Consider the following 14393-nt stretch of genomic DNA (forward strand, 5'->3'; position numbering starts at 1 on the left):
GGATTCACGGTGCTGGCCCTGTGGCTCCTCCAGCACTGGAAAACGAACTCTCAGTAACAGCAAGTTCTTTCTGTAATCACTGAAAAATGTTTTGGGCCTCAACTTGTCTAACTTCCCTAAATTTATTTATAGTTTTGGCTTACAAACTCTGAGGACAAGTTTTACATGTTTACTATCTGCTGGAAAAAGTAAAATCCTTCCCCTTCCCATTTTAAGATTTTCTTTTTCAAAGGTGAGGATCCTACAATTCTGGCCATTATAGGATTTAGTGAGCGTGTTGTTTCGTACTATGTCGTGGCCCTACGTAGACCTATGCAATATGTACAGAGTACAATATACAGAGCAAAGGCAGGTACCAAATGCCTCTTGGTTGAACTATCTATTTAAAGTAACTGGTAAAAGTGGAAAAGCAATACCAAATAAAGTCAGGAGGTAAAAGGAAAGTAGCTGAATTTTATCTCCAAAAAGGAAACATGATCCTGGAAATACATTTAGGTGCTTTTACTCTCAGAACCTAAGCACATATTATACATTTAAAAAAAAAAAATCCTAAAAAAAGTGCAGTTTCATGTATGCCAGGGTAAAAGGAACCTGCTGTGCTTGCTGGAATAGGCTCAGCACCAAGAATAGAAACAGCACCTTCCTTTCTTTAGGGACACTATGGTGTGGATATGGCTGTTTCCCCCCACCAAAACTCACGTTGAAATTTTATCCCCAGTGTGGTGTTGGGTGGAGGGGCCTAGTCGGGGGTGTTCGGGTCAAGGAGGTGGATCCCTCAGAAATGGCTGGGTCCCTTCTCGAGGTACTGTGTCCCTGCTCTGGCGAGACTAAATCAGCTCCCTAGAGAGTGGGCTGTTATAAAGCCAGGACATCCCTTGGGTTTTGTCCTTCACATGTGTCACCGCCCCTTAGACCTTCCACCATGTTGTGATGTTTGTGATGCAGTGCAACACAAAAGCCCTCACCAGCCGGTGAAGCAGATACGGGCTTCATGCTTCTTATACTTCCAACTGGCAGAACTGTGAGCTTAATCTCTTTTCTTATAAATTACCCAGCTTCGGGTATTCTATTATAGCAACAATAAACAACATACGGATGAAGACAAGGGGCTCACGTAACTCTTCTAAAACGTTGCTAAAGATTTTCATGTCGTATATGAGACCCTGGACGCAGACCCCAGCCCGCGACCCACCCGCCCATAGTCCGAGTTGCTCTGATGAGGCTTTGATGTCACAGAATTTGCTGAAGGAAAGCCCTGCTGAGCTGCACAAGGTAAGAGCCTTAGCCCCAGACAGCAATCCTGATCCTTCAACTCCAACCTGCCGTCAGTTTCTGGGGATGCCACCTCCAATCACCCCTTCCTCATGTCCCCATTCCTTGCAGTTTCCAACTGATCGTCCCCAATAACAACCTTCTGCTTTCCTTGATTAGCCCTGGGTATCAGTGAACACCTCCAACATTTGATTCCTTCAATAATTTCAAGTGTTAGGTTGATAGCTCTATTTCTGTATACTTTAAATAGTACTGAATGCAAACGTGGTAAGAAAAAATAGGTATTTACATTTAAGGGAACGCTAATAAAGACATCTCATTTCTGCATAACACTTTTAAATATTGTCACACCATGTAATGTTCAGTGGGTCTCTTTATTTTTTTATCATCCTATGTCCAATCAATGGGTCATTTTTTTGTGGAACTGAAAATCCCTATCTAAGGATGCCAATAAAACATGGAGGTAGAGTGAGTAACTCTGTCTTTAGTCAACATGGAGCCTATTGGAAGAAAGGGAGGGAGGGAGAGCAAATGAGTTATAGTTTTTGTGTGTGTGTGTGTGTGTGTGTGTGTGTGTTTTTTTTTTGAGATGAAGTCTCGCTCTTTCACCCAGGCTGGAGTGCAGTGGTGTGATCTCGGCTCACTGCAACGTCCATCTCCTGGGTTCAAGCAATTCTCCTGCTTCAGCCTTCCGAGTAGCTGGGATTACAGGCGAACACAATCACGTCTGGCTAATTTTTTTGTATTTTTAGTAGAGACGGGGGTTTCACCATGTTGGCCAGGCTGATCTCAAACTCTTGACCTCAAGTGATCCATCTGCCTTGGCCTCCCAAAGTGCTAGGATTATAGGCGTGAGCCACTGCGCCCGGCCGAGTTTTGTAGTTACAGGCACTGAAATCAGTACCTTCTCACTAGGCTAAAGTGAATGTAGGCCCAACACATTCTCCACAGGTCTCCTCTGGAAGGGCCACTGTTCGCAACTGCACGTTTTAACTTTCTTTGCTAATAAGCCTAGGTGACTAAGCAATTGTTTCCCGAAACACCAAAACCTGGCTGACATTCATTAAATGATAAATTGCCTTTGTAATTTAAGTTTCTTAAGATGGATTTTAGAAATACACACTAATAACACTAGAAATTTTATATGCAACTTTTTTTGTATTAAAAGTTAATTTTGATATTTTAAAGTTAACTAATACTTTAAAAAGTTAAAAATATAAATGTTTATTATGGAAAAATCTAAATGTGGAGAACAAAGGTTCTTCCTATCTTCTTGATAGTTGTTCCCGGTCTTGCGATAGAAAGATAATCACGATTAACATTTTGGGGTACTTCCTTTCAATCTTTTTATTATCAAAGGCTTATGGTTTTTGAATGTCTAACATTGTTATAATGAAACTATATATGTATATATATATATTTTTTCTGAAACAGAGTCTCACTCTGTTGCCCAGGCTGGAGTGCAGTGGCGCCATCTCAGCTCACTGCAACTTCTGCCTCCCGGGTTCAAGCGATTCTCCTGCCTCAGCCTCCTGAGTAGCTGGGAATACAGGCGTGTGCCACCACGCCCAGCTAATTTTTGTACTTTTAGTAGAGATGGGGTTTCACCATGTTGGCCAGGCTGGTTTTGAACTCCTGACCTCATGATCTGCCCTCCTTAGCCTCCCAAAGTGTTGGGATTACTGGTGCGAGCCACCACGCCCAGCCATGTATATTTTCAAATCAAATTTTCCCTTAAAACTATGACAAGTATTGTTCCATACTGCTATATAGTCTTCAAAATCAGTGTTGCATTGCTGCACAACATTCTGTTGAGAGGATATCCTATAATTTCTTTAACCATTCTCTTATTGGTGGACATTCAGGTTATTTCCAAGTTTCCCCTAATATAAATATGGCTGCAGTGTATACTTTTGTTCACAAAGTTTTCACCACATTTGGAATTATTTCCCTAGATGTGCAAAGTCGTAATTACTGTGGCAAACAATACAAATATTTTAAGGCTTTTGATATAATCTGCCAAACTGCTAACCACAAGGGTTATGCCAACCAGAAAGGTATGAACACACCTATTTCATTCTGCTCTTGTCAGCGATGGGCACTACTAAATCAAAACAAAACAAAGTAAAACCCAACAAACCCCTTCCCTGCCCAAAGTACCAACTTAATTGATTTTTCAAAACTTCTTATTATGGAAGATTTAAAAACATATACACGAGTAAATGAAATAGTACAAAGAACCCCATGAACCCATCCCAACTTCAACAATGACCAACTCTTGGCCAATCTTGTCACCTCCACCTCTACCTCCTTTTCCCTCCCTAAGTTACTCTTCTGAAACAAATAACAGCATGGTACCACTTCATCTGTAAATATTTCAGTACATATTTCTCGAAGGGTTCCAAAAGCACAAAAGCAGAACCATGACACCCACATCTATAGTAACGCTCCAATATTATCAAGCAGCCAGTTCAGTGTTCAGATTTCCAACAGCCTCATAAATGCCACTTTATTACAAGTCTGCTTGTATCAGAATCCAGATATATGGCCCACACAAGATGGCTGCCTGACACATCTCATGAGTCTTTCCCAAACTAAAGAGATGCCCTCCCAACCCCATGCCCCCATTTTATCTGTTGAAGAAACTGGGTTATCTCCTACGGAGTTTTCCACAGTCTGGATTTTGCTGATGGCATCCCGGTGGTATACTTTAACATGCTCCTTCTTCCTCTGTGTTGCCTGCAAATTGATAATAAGATGAGGTGCAGGATTGATTTTTTTTTTTTTTTTTTTTTTTTTTTTTTTTTTTTGCAAGATGACTTCTGGGGCTGTAGTAGTTTATGGATAGTCAGTATGAAAAGTCTTGCACTGGCTTACTTTTAGGATCTTCTGAATCCATAAAGCTCTATGAAGTTTGTCAATTCTCATTTATTTATTTATTTATTTTTGAGATGGAGTCTCGCTCTGTCACCCAGGCTGGAGTGCAGTGGCATGATCTTGGCTCATTGCAACCTCCACCTCCTGGGTTCAAGTGATTCTCCTGCCTCAGCCTCCCAAGTAGCTAGAACTACAGGCACATGCCACCATGCCCGGCTAACTTTTGTATTTTTTTAGGGTTTTGCCATGTTGACCAGGCTGGTCTCGAACTCCTGACCTCAGGTGATCCACCTGCCTCGGCCTCCCAAAGTGCTGGAATTACAGGCATGAGCCATTGCACCCGGCCAATTCTTATTTTTTATAGAGCCAAAAAAGATCCTGGTGCTCATCTAAGTTGAACAGGCATAGAATTATGGCTTGATGGATTTTTTTTTTTTGAGACAGTCTTGCTGTCTCCCAGGTTGGAGTGCAGCGGCACCATCTTGTCTAGCGCAACCTCTGCCTTCCAGGTTCAAGTGATTTCTCCTGCCTCAGCCTCTCTAGTTGCTGGGATTACAGGTGTGTTCCACCATGCCCAGCTAATTTTCGTAGTTTTAGTAGAGATGGAGTTTCACTATGTTGGCCAGGTTGGTTTTGAACTCCTGACCTCAAATGATCCTCCCACCTCGGCCTCCCAAAGTGCTGGGATTATAGGCATGAGCCACTGCGCCTGGCCTGGATTTTTAACATGGTCATAATATACCCAATTTTGGAGCCTAACATTTTGAGGCTTTGGAATCAGGTCTCGGCTCTGCTGTTGGAAAGCTTGGCCTAGCTACCTACCTACTCTGAACATCTAAATGGAGATAATGGCATTCCCATCTCAGATGACTGTGAGGAGTCAGTGAGACAATGCACAGGTGAAGAGGACAGCACAGGGAGTGCTCAGTGGCAGCTACTGTTACTTGGCCCTAACCCCTGTTTGGACTCAATGGAGGTGAAATAGTTTGAAGCCAGTTAACATCAAAGCTGGAACCAGAACTGCTGCTGTAGCCAAGTCAGTGAACTGACTGACCTGGCCCTTATGTTAATTTCCCTTCCTGCTGTCACTCCTGGGGCTACAGCAAGCTGAGAGGGGGTGACAGCTGTGCTGGACTTGAAGGATGAATAAGACTGTGGGGTCTGCTGAGTGACCAGTGAGCAGAAAGTGCCTGCAAGCCTGAGGGTTGGGCAGCCAGACCTCCTGGCGGTGGCCATTTGGTGTGCAGGTCAATTGCTCCTCCTTTCCAGCACTGGGCTTCAGGCCCTCATTCTCCACTTGCAGGCAGTGTGACCCAGGGCAACTCAGACAACCTCTGGTGCCTGTTTACTCAGCTGTGAAATGTGGTGGGAGCTTTTGAGGAAACTGAAGGAGGCGAGACCATGTAAAACTTGGGCCCTTGGTGCACAGCAAAGCTCAATGGCTGGTAGCATCCTTTCTCTTCGGGGTGTGGTGCGGCAGGAAGGGTAACATAACAGGAGCCCTCCTGGCTCTGCCATCGAGATGGAGCCTGGTGTGCGCTCTCCAGCAGTCCTCCCAGCCCTCACATCGCTCTACGAGGATTCCGATTCTCATGTATCTGGCGTGTGCCAGTTTCTAACGTATCTGGATGCACCAGGTTGTAGTGACCTTGAACTTTTTGATAGACTGATAAGGCAATGTGGCACATACAGGCCGATGGGCATCTTTCCACAAACGCTGGTCACAGTCAGCAGCAAAACGCCCACCGACAGGGCTACAGGTCGGCTCTTGGCAACTGCTATAGGATACCACTAATAAAAGCTAATGCCATCTGGTAATGAAGCGAGCTTGCTGTTGCCAAGGTAACACTTTTCTATACCAAGCAGCACATTTCCAAAGAGCTCGCTCACTACTCATGGTAGAGAGTCAGGGAGGCACTATGTTTCCTGCGCAGGCATCAAGGTGCACTTGAAGAGGAAGCCCAGCCCGCCTCCCATCTGGCCATCGCCTCCCCGAAGTGTATTTAGAAAAGCTGCCCCTGCCTAGCCCCCCATCAGGTCAGCTGCACTCTGGGCAGCGGGGGCTGAAACTGGTGGTCTTCTCTATCTGCTTTTCCAGCGATCGCCTGCCAAGCTGTATTCCATGAAGAGAATTTCTAGTCCACTGTGGCAAGGCAAGTCACAAGACAGGAAAGGAAAAGTGGGAGGAAAGTAGAAAAAGTATTTAGTTCGGCTCTGCCAACTGATGTCTAACGAAAACCGAACAAATCTGGTGGTGGAAATGATATCTCTACCGCCTAACCATGTGAGCTGAGAAGGTGAGAGGTCACTTAAAACGTTCTTCCCCTGGAACTCGTGTAGGGGAGCTTTGAAACTGAGCGGTATCTGTGTCTAGTATCAGGGGAGGTGAGCTGACCAAAAGCTTACCTGCACGAGGAACCCGGGCCCAGGTGGCATCCCCAACCTGGCAGAAAGCCCGTGTGTGGGGGGTGAAGGGGGGTAGTTCAGGGGTTTGTCAGTTAGACAAATGGTGGCATGTCTAAGCCCTGCTTTGGGGAGGGGAGTGTGCTATTAAAATTAAAAAGAAGCCAACTATTTCTGTAAAACCATCCATGAATGTTATTTTCTGTATACAAAATAAAAGTCTGATATGTAAGTGCCCTTAAGGGGTCTGTTGTAATTTAAATGATGTTTTTCCAAGTATAGCAGAAAGAAAGAGGGAGAGGGAGAGAGAGGGAGGGAGAGAAAAAAAGGGTAAGAGAGAAGGAGGGAGGGAGAGAGAAGAGAGAGACACAGAGGAGGAGAGGGGAGACACAAGGAGAGACGGGGAGAGAGAGAGGTGAGAGAGACAGAGGAAGAGATGGGGAGAGATGAGGAGAGACAGGAGAGATGGGGAGAGAGAATGAGGGAGGGAGAAGGGGGAAGGAGGGGAGAGAAGGAGGAAGGGTGGAAAGGAGGGGCAGGCGGGCACTCCTCAAGGAGATTTAGGAAGCGTTTTCCTTCATACAATACTGAGAGCCTTTCTCTTTGTACTAATTCCAAACAAAGAACAGGCTAAGGTGAGTGAGTGCGGTGAGCAGTGTCCTGCTGAAGAAATGTCTGTACTGTGTACAACACTGGGCAAGGACACTGCTTCACAGAATCACAGAACTGCAGGGCTGGAAAGGATGTGAACAATCATTATCTCTAGCTCTCCCATTTCTAAAGAAGTAAACTGAGGCCTAGGGAGGTTAAGAAGTATCAAATATGGCTCCTACCTTAAAGAAGGTGACAAAGCCGACATATGCCTGGAGTCACTGGAGGGCACCTGAAGTGCTCTGCCACCTGGAGCTCACAGTGTGCTTGAGGAACGAAGGGAGGAGGACACTGCCTCACTGAGCTGTCTGGCACAACCAGAACATGCCTGGTTCAGCACCGGCCCAGTGCGCTGCACATTTTGAAAGGGTAGAGTTGGCTGTATAGATGAGCAGTTCCCAAATGGGGTTCCAAATGGGGATCTCCTCTAAGGGGTGTTTTTAGATGTGGTCTGTAAAAACTGATCAGTGCCCCTACACTTTTCCTGGGGGTCCTTCCTCCGTATCATGCAGATTTACCCCTTGGCTCTGGAACAAGGGCAGGTGCATGCACACAGGGCAGGCAACTTCCTCCTCCGTCTGCCTAACAACCCCGGGATTCAGCCCAGGCAGGTGTCTCATTCCCATTCTTAATAGAAGGAAGCTGAAGTTTTGAAAGATTTGAGACCAAGGTCACTGGTTTTCTGTGAAGGGCCAGAAGCTGCCTCTTGCTGTTTCCCCACCCCATGCCTGGCCCATGACCCCACATCCGTGTCTATCAATCACAAGCAACGGTGACCAAAGAGCCTTGAGTCATGGACTCCTCCAGCCACCCAGCAATCCTCCTCCAGGGCTCTGTTAAGGGGCTCAAAGCCTTGCCAATCGAGACTCCTGGCTTCCCTCACAAATGACTTCATACACACAAAGCTGACCCCATCTCTAAGACGCTAATAAACTACTTGCTCCTCTAATTTTAGCTTTTTTTAAAAAGCTAGCACTCTGAATTCTGCACAGCTGCTAGGTATGTGTAGCCCTGACAGAGTCGTGCTGGGCGGAATTGTTCTCTTAACAGCAGGCTGGAGAGCTGCAGCAGCAAGGGGGATGAGGGAAACTGGCTGTTGCTTCTTTCTAGGAAAACTGTAAAATTGGATACAGTCAAAAGAAAACAGAGACAGACCAACTCGGAAAGGCTGAAACTCTGGCAGAGCTGGGGCAGAGAAGATAAACTGTCATGCCACGGAAGAGGGGGCCACCAGGACTGTATCGTGCAGGACAGTAACTGAATCATAAAAAGAAAACAGAGCGATGTGACTTGGAAACCAAGAGGTCAGACTGAGGGACTGTCAAAGCTAAAACTGATGTTCTTCCATGCTGAAGGTCACTCATTTTGCTCTGCAAAACCAAACCAGTTGTGCCTCCAATGATAAAACACAACGCAATATAATGTGATACAGGAAAGGAGAAATGGCCCTGGGGGCGGCTGCCACATACGGACTAGACTCCAGATACAAAGTTGTTACAACCCTAAGAGGTGAATTGTATTTTTCCTCTGACAAGGACCCAGCAAAAACGAGGCAGGCAAACTGAATGTAGGGTCTGTTTGCCAACAAGTCAGAAACCAACTTGCCAGCAAGATGGGAGAGCACGGCAGCTACAGTTCTGGGCGCTGGGAGGAAGACAGACCTGCATTTGTGTCTTGGCTCTGCTCCCTCCTGGCTGTGTGACCTTGAGCAAGTCACTTGACCTCTTTAGGCCTCGGTTTTCTTGCCTGTCAACCCTGAAAGGAATGACACCATGCATGTGAAGTGCTCAGCACCGCGTCTGAACCATGGCAAGGGCTGGGTCAGTCAGTGGTGGCCACAGGGTGTATTAGTCTGTTTTCACAGTGCTGATAAAGACACACTTGACACTGGGCAATGTACAAAAGAAAGAGGTTTATTGGACTTACAGTTCCACATGGCTGGGGAGGCCTCACAATCATGGCAGAAGGCAAGGAGGAGCAAGTCATGTCTTATGTAGATGGCAGCAGGCAAAGAGAGAGCTTGTGCAGAGAAACTCCTGTTTTTAAAACCATCAGATCTTGTGAGACCCACTCACTATCATGAGAACGGCACGGGAAAGACCCGCCCCCATGATTCGATCATCTTCTACCGGGTTCCTCCCACAACACACGGGAATTATGGGAGCTACAAGATGAGATTTGGGTGGGGACACAGTCAAACCATATGACGGGGTTACCCCATTAGTCCCCTCAGCACAGGGATAGGCAGTGTGGGATGAGCGCCAGGGGTTTGGAGCCTGAGACCCAGGTTCAGATACTGCCTCTGCCACGTACAGAGCAGAGTGGCCCTGGGAAAGGCAGCCCACATGCACTTTGACTTTCTTACTTCTAACATGGAGCCCTCTCTAAGGTCTGCACAGCTGATGCTATTGGGCGTCCAGGAGAGCTACTGTTGGGACACTGTACTCAGTGGGCACTCCTTGCATCATGGCAAAATATTATCACTGTTGTCATTATTAATATTTTTGAGACAGGGTCTCACTCTGTTGCCCAGGTTAGAGTGCAGAGGCGTGATCTTAGCTCACTGCAACCTCTACCTCCCGGGCTTAAGTGATCCTCCTGCCTCAGCCTCCCAAGTAGTTGGGACTACAGGCATGTGCCACCAGACACAGCTAATTTTTTTTTTTTTTTAGATGGAGTCTCACTCTGTCGCCTAGGCTGGAGTGCAGTGGCGTGATCTCGGCTCACTGCAACCTCTGCCTCCTGGGTTCAAGTGATTCTCCTGCCTCAGCCTCCTGAGTAGCTGGGATTACAGGTGAGCACCACCACACTGGCTAATTTTTGTATTTTTAGTAGAGACGGGAGTTTCACCATGTTGGTCAGGCTGGTCTCAAACTCCTGACCTCGTGATCTGCCTGCCTTGGCCTCCCAAAGTGCTGGGATTACAGGTGTAAGCTGCTGCGCCCAGCCCAGCTAATTTTTTGTAGAGACAGGTTTCGTCATGTTGTCCAGGCTGGTCTTGGACTCCTGGACTCAAACAATCCATCTGCCTCGGCCTTCCAAAGTGTTGGGATTACAGGCGTGAGCCACTGCAGCTGATCTGTTATCATTATTTTTAAAAATTATTAAACACCCTGCCTAATAAGACGTGTTTTATTTTTATATTTTTATTATTTTTTAGAGACAGGGTCTTGCTCCGTTACCCAGGCTGGAGAACAGTGGCATGATCATAGCTCACTGCAGCCTGGAACTTCCGGACTAATTTTTCTTTTTTCTTTCTTTTAAATAGAGATTGGGGGGGGGGGGGAAGTGTCTCACTACGTTGCCCAGGCTGGCCTTGAACTCCTGGCCTCAAGCAGTCTTCCTGCCTTGACCGCCCCAAGTGCTGGGATTACACGTGTGAGTCATTCCACCTGGCTAACAAGTTTTTTATGAGGTAGCTTATTCCACTCATGAGTGAACTGGGGTCATTTGCTAAAGAGCCATCAATGTTAACAATTTGGGCAGCACTTCCGATTTTCCTTAGCTCTTCTATATTCTCCTCTCTTCCAAATTCAGAAGTATCCTGGTTGGAGGGGAATTTCAACACAGTGGACTAATCCATTTGCCAAGTGTCATAAAAGGTTTTCATGCCCGGGAAGGGTTATGAAATAGTGTTCCATCTCATACTGTAAATATAAAATTCTTCATAATCTTCCTATCTCACCTCGTCTCCCCTTCAATAATAACAACACAAGTTCCCATAAAATGTAAAGAAACAAAGATAGAATAGAGAATTGTGCTTTCCAATCTTGGTTTCATGCTACCTCTGGGCTTCCCTTGCAGTCTTGGGAAAAATCCCCCCAAACTATCAAAATTAGCTCATTTAATTTATAAAACATATATTCAAATATATAAAATATAGCCCTTCCAGGGAAAGCGAATACAGAATTAATGCCAATGCCTGTATAAAAATAGGGCCTCCAATCCAAAAAGATTCTATGTGAATCAAGTGGGATACAGGTTACCTGACAAAATGGGAAGCTACCGTTTTCTTGAACATACTGAAAATGTCAAGGTGCTCCTAACAGATGTGAAGGGGAATCCTCGACAGCACACGTCCTTTATCTGTACGTGAAACTGAACATGACAGTAATGAAACCCTCCTCACACTGTGTTCCTGTCTCACTGAAACTACCTGCCATCCAAGGAAGCTGCTGTTTTCTGTGCTGGGTGGAACCAGCTGGTCCAGTAGGCACCCTACACAGTGGCCTGGTAGAGAAGGCTCTGCCTCATATTGGTTAGGCCAATAAAACTGCCCCCTTCCAGGGCCAGGCACGGTGGTTCATACCTGTAATCCCAGCACTTTGGGAGGCCAGGGTGGGAGAATTTCTTGACCCTGGGAGGTTGAGGCTACAGTGAACTGTGATCAAGCCATTGCTCTCCAGCTTGGGTGACAGAGCAAGACCTTGTCAAAAAAAAAAAAAGAAAAGAAAAAGAAAAAACCAACCTGCCTCCTTCCAGAATTTGGACTGCAGAACATGGAGAAGAACCTAGAGCTGCCTTGGATTGCAAATTGCTTGTTCTTCAGTTCCTTCTTCCTCCTATCTACCCAACAAACATCTGTTAAATACGTATTATGGGCAGGCCAGGCATTAGGCACCCAGAGTGAGAAATGAAATAGACGTTCACAAAGCTAAGAGTCTAGTGAAGGAGATAGGCAACGAAGAAGGGTATAAATACAGAAATAGAAATTACGACGAGTTATGAAAGAAATGAACAAAACGGGGATAGCTTAAAGAGAGATTATTCAGATATCTACATGTGAAAAAATGACATGTAGAACAGATCACTCAATTATTCACTTGCTCATTCATTTACTCAAATACTTACTAAGTACCCACCAGGTGCCAAGCATTGTTCTAAGGACTGGAGACCGAGCAGGGAATGAAACAACATGTGATCTCAGGCTTGTACATCCTTGGATGGGGGAGGGGGTTGTGGGCAGATAACAAACAAAAAATACTTGGTCTGTATGGGGCTATGAAGATAATAAAGCTGGACAAGGGGGTTGGTTCCAGTTTGGTTGAAACCTACTGGGTAAGACAAGGTCATCCATGCCCAGTGCCAGAGCAGAGCGGCACAGGCTGAGAGGGCAGCACCTGCAAACGCCTGGTGTCCTAGGAACAGAAAGGAGGTCAGACAGGTGGGCAAGAGTGTGACTGGCCTTTGACGCTCTGATGAGGAGCTGAGTTTTGTCTGGGTGAAATGGAAAGCAACTGTAGGGCATTCAGCAGAGGAGTGGCATGTCTGGTGTGTGCTTTTAAAGCAACACCTTCCTGCTGCTTTGTGGAGGCATCAAGAGAAGAAATGGAAAGACCAGGAGAGGGAATAATGGTGTTAGTGAAAAGGGGTCCGGATCCAGACCCCAAGAGAGGGTTCTTGGATCTTGCGCAAGAAAGAATTTGAGGCAAATCCATAAAGTGACAGCAAATGTATTAGGAAAGTAAAGGAATAAAAGAATGGCTACTCCATAGACAGGCTGCTCAACTGATTATACTTACAGTTACTTCTTGATTATATGCTAAACAAGGAGCGGATTATTCATGAGTTTTCCAGGAAAGAGGTGGGTATTTCCCAGAACTAAGGGTTCCACTCCTTTTTAGACTATATAGGCTAACTTTCTGACATTGCCAGGGCACTTGTAAACTGTCACGGTGCTGGTGGGACAGGTGCTTTTCAAATGCTAATGCATTATAATGAGCATATGAGTAGTGAGGATGATCAACGGTCACTTTTCCTGCCATCTTGGTTCTGGTGGGTTTTGGCTGACTTCTTTACCACAACCTGTTTCATCAGCCAGGTGTTTGTGACCTCTATCTTGTACTGACCTCCTATCTCATCCTGTGACTAAGAATGCCTAACCTCCTGGGAATACAGCCCAGAAGGTCTCAGCCTCATTTTACCCAGCCTCTATTCAAGATGGAGTTGCTCTAGTTCAAATACCTCTGACAATGGCGGCTTCAACTAGGACGGTGGCAGTAGAGAAGTGAGAAGCCAATGGATTTAGGAACTGATATGATTTGCTGTTGGACTGGATATGAGGAGTGAGAAAAAAGGGGAAACTAAGTAAGGAAATCTGCAGGCTTCTGGTTTGAGCACCAGGTAATGACTTTGCTATTTATTGAGAAGAAGAAGGGAAAAACCTGGAGGGGAAATAGCACTTCCTTTTCACCAAGTTTAGGATACTTCAGAAATATGTAAGCGAAGAGATGTCAAATGGGCAGGCCAGGCACAGCTGAGTCCTGAGCTAGAGACAGTTCAATTTTACGAACAATAATAACAGGCCCTCTTTTTCAAGGTGGCCTGGGTGAATCTCAGATGAGCTGATGCTCATCCTAAACCCACTCCTGTGAACAGCATTAGTTTGGACTCTGAGGGGCTCAAGGGGGCTCTTCCCCAAAAGTGGTGGGTCCCGGACTTAAACAGGACTCTCCTCTTGATAAGGCAGATTCAAGTCCAGGTGAAGGTGGTTCCCACACAGACTTGCCACTTGCATTAGAAGGGTACCACAGTGCCCTCTGTGGCAAATTTGGCCCTGTTAAATCTCCGCTGCTTCTGCTGATACCCCGTTAGGCAGCACTTGGCTTTTTAATATTTTGTCTGTAGGATATATGCCAACTTGACCTTGATGAAGAAAATTTTAATACAAATCAATATGTGGACAAGGTCACTTTAAAAATCCAATTAATATGAATGGAAAAATATGTCCTACAGTTCTGTGAGCTGAAAGTGGAACAGCTGCAAGTTAACAACAAAAGAGGCAACCATACAACACTGTTTGGGTTCTTGTGTGTCTGAGAATGCAGCTCTCTGTGTCCTTAGATACATGAGGTAGTTAGAATAATGAAAACTTTTTTATTTTACTACTATTTAGGGTAGCTTAAAATTAAACTGTAGTTTGTTTGAAGAAAAACATAAGATGTACTGAAAACTGTGAATTCCTATAACCTAATTTTAAATAAATTAAACTCTGGACTTCAACTCACCCAGGAATCCCTAGAGAAATCTAAGGCTTTTACAAGATTTGAATAGCAGCAGTTTGCATTTATGTAGAATTCATTTACAAAACTGTTTGCAATGATCACCATGATAGAAGGGGAAACCGAGGAGCTGGTATTTAAGAGTCTTGTTTATTCCTACAAGCATTATTCAACCAGAGCTCTAGACAC

The 14393-nt window shown here is 45.4% G+C and overlaps 1 protein-coding gene across 3 annotated transcripts in view; it reads right to left on the reverse strand.

Annotated features, from left to right (window-relative positions):
* The window catches only part of LOC105464057 (mediator complex subunit 27), a 217355-nt gene that overhangs the window by 34219 nt on the left and 168743 nt on the right, over positions 1-14393 (reverse strand). The gene's annotated exons all lie outside the window — the stretch shown is intronic.

Source organism: Macaca nemestrina, chromosome 14 (assembly GCF_043159975.1).
Source record: "Macaca nemestrina isolate mMacNem1 chromosome 14, mMacNem.hap1, whole genome shotgun sequence".
Classification (NCBI taxonomy): domain Eukaryota; kingdom Metazoa; phylum Chordata; class Mammalia; order Primates; family Cercopithecidae; genus Macaca; species Macaca nemestrina.